The sequence below is a fragment of the Saimiri boliviensis genome, chromosome 20 (genome assembly GCF_048565385.1).
Source record: "Saimiri boliviensis isolate mSaiBol1 chromosome 20, mSaiBol1.pri, whole genome shotgun sequence".
NCBI classification, from domain to species: Eukaryota; Metazoa; Chordata; class Mammalia; order Primates; family Cebidae; genus Saimiri; species Saimiri boliviensis.
In genome coordinates this window covers 41,764,505-41,773,861 of record NC_133468.1, presented here as the reverse complement: position 1 = coordinate 41,773,861, position 9,357 = coordinate 41,764,505, and the positions used below count along the sequence as shown (strand labels likewise).

General features: G+C 40.9%; 1 pseudogene; it reads right to left on the bottom strand.

Annotated features, from left to right (window-relative positions):
* Positions 1-401: 401 nt before the first annotated feature.
* On the bottom strand, positions 402-9,265 carry LOC104650410 (heterogeneous nuclear ribonucleoproteins C1/C2 pseudogene; annotated as a pseudogene).
* Between the last annotated feature and the right edge of the window lie 92 nt (positions 9,266-9,357).

The window sequence follows — 9,357 nt, the reverse complement described above, 5'->3', positions numbered from 1 at the left end:
AGTGCTCATATAGCTGCTCCGTAGACTGAGGCAGGAGAATTGCTTAACCTGGGAGGTGGAGGTTGCAGTGAGCCAAGATTGCACCACTGCACTCCTGCCTGGTCAACAGAACAAGACACCATCTCGGGGGTAAAAAAAAATCTTTTTTATTGTTAAGTCATATAGAGGTATCAAAATTAAAAGCAAAAATTGCAAGGTAAGACTTAAAAAGACTACTAGGAGTGTCAAAGGAGGTGAAAATGGGACCTAGGCAATATGAATTAATGAACACGGGAAGGACGAGGATGGGTAAGACACTGAGCATGTGCTGAAGATGCTAGGGGAGAAGGTCTGGTAAAAAAAAATTGATCTTACAGAAGCACCTAGGTAAACAAATACTGCGATAAGATTTCTAAACCCACTATGTGCCTAAGAGTCATTTTTGCCATTGGCACTGTCTCTGTCATCTTCTCCTTCCTCAGCCTCTTTTTCATCATCTTTGATCAATTCTAGCTGGTCATCTCCCCATCTGCATTATTATCATCATCCAGTAGGTCCCAATCCTCAGCAGAATCATCTGCACACTCCTCAGACTACATCTTCACATTCATCTCATTTTTCTTCAAGGAGCTCCTGCTCTGCTCCTCTTCCGACTTACCATTCTTCCTCTCTACTGCTTGTTGGCTCTGTTCATTTTAATTTTTTTCCCAGGTTTTCCAAAAGCGAATCAGCTTTTTGTATTATCTGGATCAGTTCCTTCTTAATGGCTTAAAGGTTATCTCCTTTCAACTTTCCAGACTTGGAAGATCCCCGCTGTTCACTCTTAGAATTGAAGCCACTTTTGCCCCTTCGTGATGTTTCAAGGGTGCTAAAGCCCAAGAAATAGGAGGAGGAGAAGGAGGAGGAAAACGTATATCCTTTCAAAATACTCCTGTTGAAAGTCATAGTCCAAGTCAAAAGAGAAGCTGAGTAGAAGCGACAGAGAAGGGTGTTCTGTTACTGAGCAGTACATCTCCACTGCAGATCATTTCATACCTGCTTTTCCTCCGTTCACCTTTGGCTCTGCAGCCAGGTTAATAGGTAAAACCTGGCCGGTGGTTTATTCTGCCCTACTCTCTTCTACAGCAGCCAGGGCATTTTTCTCACTCACATATTGAACAAAGGCAAAGTCCTTATGAACAGAGCAACCCACTGTTTTGCCATACTTCAAAAAGATTGGCTCCACATCCGACTTCTTGACCACAAGGATGTTGAGATTTCCAGTGAACACATGGAAGTTCATGGAGTAAGGATCTGTCTTGTTGGTAACATTGTTGTGTTTGATAATAAGGTTTCTCACAAAGCCAAAAATAGGAGGAAGGAGGGAGAAGAGATTCAATTCTGAGTCTCCTACTCCTGGATTCTATGTGGAGAAGCCGGCTGCTGCTCCAGGTCCATAAAATGCAGCCATAACTGCTCAGTCTTCCTCTCTTCACAAAATCAGACCCATTACTTCTGACCAACATTTCATCCACTCCCAGCCCCAGGCAATCATCATTCTGCTCTACGCTTCTATGAGTTTAAGTCTTTTTACACTCTACATAGAAATGATATTATGAGAGTTTTTTTCTGTGCCAGCTTATTTTACTTAGCATCATGTCCTCCAGGTTCATCAATGTTGTTGCAAATAACAAGTTTTTTTTTTTTTTTTTTTTGAGACGGAGTTTCGCTCTTGTGACCCAGGCTGGAGTGCAATGGCAGGGTCTCTGCTCACTGTAACCTACGCCTCCTGGGTTCAGGTAATTCTCCTGCCTCAGCCTCCTGAGTAGCTGGGATTACAGGCACGCGCCACCATGCCCAGCTAATTTTTTGTATTTTTAGTAGAGACGGGGTTTCACCATGTTGACCAGGATGGTCTCGATTTCTTGACCTCGTGATCCACCCGCCTCGGCCTCCCAAAGTGCTGGGATTACAGGCGTGAGCCACCGCGCCCGGCCCAGTTTTTTTTTTTTTTTTTTGAGATGGAGTTTCGCTCTTGTTACCCAGGCTGGAGTGCAATGGCGCGATCTCGGCTCACCGCAACCTCCGCCTCCTGGGCTCAGGCAATTCTCCTGCGTCAGCCTCCTGAGTAGCTGGGATTACAGGCACGTGCCACCATGCCCAGCTAATTTTTTTTTTTTTTTTTTGCGCCTTTTAGTAGAGACGGGGTTTCACCATGTTGACCAGGATTGTCTCGATCTCTCGACCTCGTGATCCACCCGCCTCAGCCTCCCAAAGTGCTGGGATTACAGGCTTGAGCCACCGCGCCCGGCTTTTTTTTTTTTTTTTTTTAAAGGCTGAGTGGCTGGGCGAGGTGACTCATGCCTGTAATCCCAGCACTTTGGGAGGCTAAAGTAGGCAGATGACCTGAGGTCGGGAGTTTAAGACCAGCCGGGCCAACATGGTAAAACCCTGTCTCTACTAAAAATTCAAAAAAGTTAGCCGGGCGCAGTGGTGGACGCCTGCAATCCCAGCCACTGTTTTACTGGGGCCCACTCTATGAGGGTGACGATTTGCAGTTACTCAGGAGACTTTCCTCCCACCTCCCTCAGTGCCAGAGCTGTGCTGTTTTTTTGTTTGTTTTTGTTTTTTGTTTTAAGACAGAGTCTCACTCTGTAACCCAAGCTGGAGTGCAATGTTGCAGTCTCAGCTCACTGCAACTTCTGCCTCAGCCACCTGGGCAGCTGTGACTACAGGCACGTGGCTTGGCTGATTTTTGTATTTTTAGTAGACATGAGGTCTCGGTATGCTGGCCAGGCTGGTCTTGAACTCCTGACCTTGTGACCTACCCACCCCAGTCTCTCAAAGTGCTAGGAATACAGGAATGAGCCAGTGCACTTGCCTCAAGCTGTCCTATCTGTGTTTAACTGTCCGCCCTTTCTGGCTGCTTGTAGTTAGAAGTGATTTCGTCTGGGTGCAGTGGCTCATGTGTGTAATCCCAGCACTTTGGGAGGCTGAGGTGGGCAGATCACGAGGCCAGGAGTCAAGACCAGTCTGCCCAACATAGTGAAACCCCATTTCAACTAAAAAAAAAAAAAAAAATTAGCCAGATGTGGTGGTGTGCACCTGTAATCCCAGATACTGGAGAGGCTGAAGCAGGAGAATCACGTGAACCTGGGAAGTGGAGGTTGCAGTGAGCCAAGATCACACCATTGCACTGAAGCACGGGCAACAGTGAGAAACTCTGTCTCAAAAAAAAAAAAAAAGGTGATTTCCTTGAAATACATGAGGCTAAAAAGGGAGCTGGAATTTCATGTGGTGTGGTGCTGTTTGTCTGAGATGATGGTGCTCCTGCTCTATCACTTGGAGCTTCAATCTTTATTATTAATAAAAAATGCTATTTCCTCCAGGGCTTTTTGAATTCATATATGGTAGCTATAAACATTTTCACTGAAAGTCTTGTCTGAATATATTAGAGTAAATATTTAAAAATAAGAATAGGAGCCGGGCGCGGTGGCTCAAGCCTGTAATCCCAACACTTTGGGAGGCCGAGGCGGGTGGATCCCGAGGTCAAGAGATCGAGACCATCCTGGTCAACATGGTGAAACCCCGTCTCTACTAAAAATACAAAAAATTAGCTGGGCATGGTGGTGCGTGCCTGTAATCCCAGCTGCTCAGGAGGCTGAGGCAGGAGAATTGCCTGAACCCAGGAGGCGGAGGTTGCGGTGAGCCAAGATCACGCCATTGCACTCCAACCTGGGTAACAAGAGCGAAACTCCGTCTCAAAAAAAAAAAAAAAGAATAAAATCATTCATATTTCAAAGATACTTTATTATAATTTAGTGTGTATATTTTGTCATATTTAATGTATGTATTCTTTCCAAAAACATGCCAAAATAAGAATGTTATTATTTTTTCTGGACTAACAGACTAAGAGTTTCTACGTTGTGACTTTGCTAATTTTTTCATATGGTGTTAACTGCTACCTTTGAATTTAGGTTGGATTTTACATACTTGGTTCTTTGGGGGAAATCTTTGGGGGATCGCGCCATTGCACTCCAGCCTCGGTAACAAGAGCGAAACTCCGTCTCAAAAAAAAAAAAAAGGAAAGAAATGACTAGGATACAAATAAAGTTGGTTTGGAATCCAGCAACAGAAAATCCCAGAAAAAACTGAAGGATACAGCTACTGGATAGGGCCCTTCAGTGAGATTTATACACAAAACAGTTTATTACAAGTATGTTGAATTTTGAAACTAATTGCCTGCAACGTATTAGGCACTTGTTTTAGTTTGTCTATGGCATCCCTAGCTTAAGGAAGCTGACATGACTGAAAAGAATATTGCTACTGTAATAAAATTGGGAACAAATATTTATGTGCTAGTTAACATTTGCCTTAATCCTTAAATTCATGTCATTCTGGTTCAATCCTTTTGGTACAACTGCTTATAATTCCAAAGACTTTCACCAATGTCAACCCATGGCAGTTTCAGCTTTTTATGTTTATTTTTATTTAGTACTTTACAGTTGACATCATTATATTGGGATCACCTAGGCAATTCCTGAGTCTTAGAACTGACTATCCTACCCCATCCTTCTTATTTCACATATTCTGTTGTTAGGTTTCTCTCACTCCATATTTGAGCCTTAATGAAGGCTCAGTTTGGAGAAACCAGAGGAATAGGTTTCCATATATATTGGGTTGAGAATCAGGATACTTTTCAGGATAAAGATTTTACATTTGCTATTCATAATACAAAGCAGTATTTTTAAGATGCAGATGTGTTTTATTCAAATTAAATATAGATGATTTTTATCAGTATGCCAATATGGTAAAAATAAATGCGTCAAGTTCATCAAATGTTCTGCTTTCGACTCTTCCAACACAAAGATTAATATGTATGCATTGGATGTTAGTTTTTGAGGTGTGTGTGTGTGTGTGTGTTATTGTTTGTTTTTATTTTTAAGATTTTTTCCCCCTACTTTATGCTGACGTTAAGCTATGCAAAGCCTACCAAAAGTTTTATTTTACCACATTTATTTATTTTTTTTTTTGAGACAGAGTTTCGCTCGTTACCCAGGCTGGTGTGCAGTGGCGCGATCTTGGCTCACGGCAACTTCCGCCTCCTGGGTTCAGGCAATTCTCCCGCCTCAGCTTCCTGAGTAGCTGGGATTACAGGCACGCGCCACCATGCCCAGCTAGTTTTTTGTGTTTTTAGTAGAGACTGGGTTTCACTATGTTGACCAGGATGGTCTCGATCTCTCGACCTCGTGATCCACCCGCCTCGGCCTCCCAAAGTGCTGTGATTACAGGCTTGAGCCACCGCGCCCGGCGTTACCACATTTATTTTTATCAAAAGTTCCAACACTTAAATATTGAAAGTGACATTTTGGATTCCCATTTTCCAGTTGATGTTTGCATTTATTAGTACTACATTTCAGTTTTTCTTTATGTGGTGCAAGGTTATAAAATTTCCTTCCAGCTGATTTTTTAGGTAACAGCAGAATCTGTTTCTCAGACAGTAGCATAAGAATTCTTGATAGAGGTACTGAACACGACTGGTTAAATGTGGTGAAATCTGGATTTATCTGTAAATCAATTACAGGCTGACTCATGGCAACACATGTTATAGTTCAGTATTTTTGTCTAAATTCTTGTTGAGCCACATCCATCTATATATGTAACACTAAGACTGTAGCAGCTTCTTTGTACTATGCCAGAATTCATTTTACCTGGTGGTTTTATTTTAAATGTATTAGCTGGATTACATAACATTTAAATAAGTAATAAAAATTTAATTCAAAGAATATGGAAAGAAAAGTCATACAGGCACGCTGAAAGTGAACTGGAATGTTGCACCTGACACTGATTAACAGGTTGAGTGGATTCAACTAGACTTAAATCCCAGAAATGATATTAAAAGACAGAATTTTAAAATTAAAAACACTGACAATTTAATAGGTCTGTAATAGTTTTTTAAAGTTTACCCATCATCAATCAATTTTAAGTTAAACTAGAAAATTTGGGACACACTATACAAAAGAATTAAATAAAATTAGTCAACTATCCCCAGACTTACTCTGATCAAAATAAGACATCAGCATATTTGAAAACATCAAATTACTAATTAAAAATATTCATTTTGGGGCCGGGCGCGGTGGCTCAAGCCTGTAATCCCAGCACTTTGGGAGGCCGAGGCGGGTGGATCACGAGGTCGAGAGATCGAGACCATCCTGGTCAACATGGTGAAACCCCCGTCTCTACTAAAAATACAAAAAAATTAGCTGGGCATGGTGGCGCGTGCCTGTAATCCCAGCTACTCAGGAGGCTGAGGCAGGAGAATTGTCTGAACCCAGGAGGCGGAGGTTGCGGTGAGCCGAGATCGCGCCATTGCACTCCAGCCTGGGTAACAAGAGCGAAACTCCGTCTCAAAAAAATAAATAAATAAATAAAATAAAATAAAAATAAAAATATTCATTTTGAACAGATTTTAAATATATTACTTCTAAATAAAATCTAATACTAATAGATTTATAAAATATTTGTGTATGCCTATCACTGTACTTAAAAATTGAGAAATTATTAAACATACTGTTTAAGTTATTCTGATTAAAATATTTGGTGTTTTAATTGAGTTCCAGTATTCATGTAGTATGGCAAATTCAGACTTATCATATTACATGGCAAAATAGTATTTTACTTTTAGTGAAATGCAAAATGGTATTTTTTTTTTTTATTTTTTTTACTATTTTGCCATTTTATACAATAAGCCTGAATTTTTGGAGACATTTCTTTTTTTTTTTTTTTTTTTTTTTTTTGAGACGGAGTTTCGCTCTTGTTACCCAGGCTGGAGTGCAATGGCGCGATCTCGGCTCACCGCAACCTCCGCCTCCTGGGTTCAAGCAATTCTCCTGCCTCAGCCTCCTGACTAGCTGGGATTACAGGCATGTGCCACCATGCCCAGCTAATTTTTTTTTTGTATTTTTAGTAGAGACGGGGTTTCACCATGTTGACCAGGATGGTCTCGATCTCTCGACCTCGTGATCCACCCGCCTCGGCCTCCCAAAGTGCTGGGATTACAGGCTTGAGCCACCGCGCCCGGCCGAGACATTTCTTAAAAGGCCAATCTTTTCTGAAATAAAATGAATACAACAAAAACTAGAGATACAAATGTCATATACATCGTTTCCTGAATCCTACAGCCATCTGTAAAGTTTGTGTATACCAACGTTGGATTACCTAAAACATAATAAAATTTCCATTTTACATTATAGTTAGCATACAAAAGTCCAAAATATATCTAGACAGACAATTATGGCTGCCACTTTTAAAAACAAGTGTTTGGCCAGGCACAGTGGCTCATGCCTGTAAGCCCAGAACTTTGGAAGGCCGAGGCAGGCAGATCACTTGAAGTCAAGAGTTGGAGACCAGCTGGCCAACATGCTGAAACCCTGTGTCTACTAAAAATACAAAACTTAGCCAGGAGGGGTTTGGGGCAAGGGCGGCGGCCTCAGGCCCAGGGCATCGCGGTGCCCCTCTCGTCTGAGCAGAGGTCGGCCACTGTCCATGCAGGGAGGACAGAGGGGCCCAGGCTCCCTCAGCCAGCCTCCCTCTGCACCAGGGTTGGAGAAAACTATTTCCTAAAAAGAAGCACAGAGTAGAACTTCCAGATCTGACCCAATTGAGTTTTCATCCTTTTTAATCCCTTTTCTCTCTTTTTGCCTTTTCCTTTCAAACTATGCTCACCTGACATTAGATTTCATGTTCCATCTTCATGTGGCAATTTACATGTAATCATAATGGTCACAACTTTAAAAACTAAACTTTTTTTTTTTTTTTTTTTTTTTTTTAATTTGGAGGCAAAGTCTCACACTGTTGCATAGCCTGGTGTGCAGCATGGCGATCTTGGCTCACTGCAACCTCTGACTCCCGGGTTCAAGCAATTCTGACTCCTTAGCCTCCTGAATAGCTGGGATTACAGGCATGCGCCACCACACCCGGCTAATTTTTGTGTTTTTAGTAGAGGTGAGGTTTTGCCATGCTGTCCAGGCTTGTCTGAAATTCCTGGCCTCAAGTGATCCGCCCACCTAGGCCTCCGAAAGTGCTGGAATTACCGAAAAATTTTAATTTATTTTAGAGTACTGGGTTAACATTAAACTTGTGATAGTGCTTTCTGAATGCTAGTGTATTACCTTGTTTTTGATTCTATTAACTAAGCTGTAGTAACTAATAATAATGAAGTCTTATTTTGCATAGCTTGACAATTTACAAAGGGCATGTGGTTACTCATTTAACCAATAAATGTGTGCTGAGCATACACGATGTGCCATACTTTTTGCTAGGCTTAGGAAGTAACATGAAGAAAAGAAAGTATTGATTTCTACTCTCATAAAACTTTCAGTCTGGCTTCATGAAACCCTCACCTACTCCTGAGAATGGATACCTCTGAAGTCTTTTATTAACCTCCTACCCAAAGTAGCCACTTTCTGAATATTGTGTTATTGTAAATTTATGATAATTTAATCTATAAACAATATACATTTTAGTGTTGCCTGTGTTTTGCATTTATATAAATTCTACCATAAGTCTTTATCTGTGACTTGCTTTTTTATTTATAATTTTTTAATTATTTCGTGTTGCTTAGCATAGCTGTAGCCGTCCATTCTCACTGCTGCATAGTGTAAATATACATCAATTTATAAATCAATCGTATTGCCAGTGGATGTTTGTGAATTTCAATTACTCCACATTTTTATCACTTTTTGGAATTACTAAACATAAATTTTTGACAAAATGGTGCATTAGTAAGGTATGTCATTTATAGTTTTAATTAGCATTTTTATAGTTACAAATGAAGTTGGAATTTTTCATGTTTATTGATCATTTGTATTCTAAGACTTGCCATCTCTCCTATATTTAATGGTTTTTTTCTTATTTACACATAATCTGTAATAAATATTTTCTTTTTTTTTTTTCTGAGATGGAGTTTCACTCCTGTTACCCAGGCTTGCTGCAACCTCTGCCTTCTGGATTCAAGTGATTCTCCTGCCTCAGCCTCCCAAGTAGCTCGAATTACAGGCATCCACCACCACACCTGGCTAATTTTTTTTTTGTATTTTTAGTAGACACAGGGTTTCTACATATTGGCCACACTGGTCTTGAACTCCAGACCTCAGGTTATCCTCCCACCTCAGCCTCCCAAAGCGCTGAGATATTGGAAACAGATGTTTGATGCTGCAAAGAAAAATCAGCACTGAGACAAAGGATCTCTCAGTAAGGCAGTTTTACTTTCTGCAGAAAGGGTGCTGTTCATCAGCAATCTTGCCATGAAAGCGCAATGAATAAAGGAAAGGCAGGAATATTTATTCCTTATGCATTGGGTTCTTACTGCTGTGTCCTATTGCCATTGGTTGGAGCTGG